This window comes from Mandrillus leucophaeus, unplaced genomic scaffold (genome assembly GCF_000951045.1).
Source record: "Mandrillus leucophaeus isolate KB7577 unplaced genomic scaffold, Mleu.le_1.0 Scaffold744, whole genome shotgun sequence".
Classification (NCBI taxonomy): domain Eukaryota; kingdom Metazoa; phylum Chordata; class Mammalia; order Primates; family Cercopithecidae; genus Mandrillus; species Mandrillus leucophaeus.
Window position 1 is genome coordinate 633,911 of NW_012108075.1, and position 1,350 is coordinate 635,260.

Below are 1,350 nucleotides of genomic sequence, written 5' to 3' on the forward strand. Positions count from 1 at the left end.
TCACTCATTTAAGTCTCTTGCTAGGTCCTGCGGGTACCTGAGTTTATAAACAACAGAGCACTCTTAATATCTCCCCCAAGGGATTCCTGCCCCACACACCCTACCTCTTCAGGATATGCTGTGCCCCAGTATTAATTGGGAAAACCTACAAAGGAAATCAAAATTAGCTACAGAAGTTAAGGGAGGAATAGACTAAGAGCAACTCCTTTCGCCCCTTCATTATAACAGGGGGCTGGTCATTAATACTCTCACTTTGCCTTTAACTTATTGACAAAAAAAAAAAAAAAAAAAAAGAGTGACAGAGAAGAGAGAGAGAGAGAGACAGAGAGAAAGTCATAAAGATTCTTCAGGTCCTAAAACACACTGGTTCCCATTCCTCGACTGCTTTGGAAATGAACGAGGCTCTTTAGAGAGAATGTCTAATGGGGATAGGTAACATGGTTAGCCCGCAGATGCCCTGGGCTATCAAGAACTGTCCAACTCATCCTCCCTTAGGCCAGGGCTGCTTGCCCCAGCCTAAAATGTAAATGGCACAAAACGATTTTCAGTAATGGTGGTGGACTCATTGTAGGAAGGGGATTAAAGAGGGGCAGAGAGTGGGAATTTGGCCTTGGCAAACACAAGACAGAGGAAAAGGGAAATTCCTCACACTCCTCCATTCTGCTGTGACGGATTCCATGCTCTGTGCCCCGGTGATGAGCCAACTGGGCAGCTCCAGGTCAGGCACAGTGAATTTGCTCTTGGGCAGTGATAGGTTCCTTCTTTGAAGGGATCGTGGCAAGGAAGCCCATAGGTATGTAGGGGCTCTGGACAGGGTCCCCCAAAAGTGTTCAGAGGTACAGCTGCCATGAGGTCTTGATCCAGAGGCCAGCCACTTCCTTCTCCAAAACTAAGTCCATCTCCAGATGAGAACTCAGGGGCACAGTGGTGCTGCCCAGGAGACTGAGGGTCACATTCTCAGGAAGGAGGATGGGGTCAGGCTCCACAGTTATGCCTCTGATCACCGCAGGGTCCTTCGCTTCATCACAGTTATTCCAGGAAAAACTACTGAGCTTTTTCAGGTGAGCTTGTGAGAAGCAAGCCCAGGGCGATCTGGAGTGAAGCCTGCATCAGGGATTGCGTTCGAAGGGTGGGTCCGGGCGGAGCTAACTGCAAGGTCTGTGGTGGCAGCAGTGCCTCTAAATGGTTTCCTGCATTGGTGGTGAATATAATGACCTTTAAAAGCAACAGTAGATTGGAACAGGGATTGAGATGCTCATGTATGTTGAGAGAAATCTTATTCTAGGAAATAATAATAATAATAATAATAATAATGCATCCAATAAGTACAATCAGTGCTCACAATTCAGT

The 1,350-nt window shown here is 46.8% G+C and overlaps 1 pseudogene; it reads right to left on the bottom strand.

The window, feature by feature from the left end:
- Window positions 1-334: 334 nt before the first annotated feature.
- On the bottom strand, window positions 335-1,113 carry LOC105529055 (annotated as a pseudogene).
- Window positions 1,114-1,350: the final 237 nt, after the last annotated feature.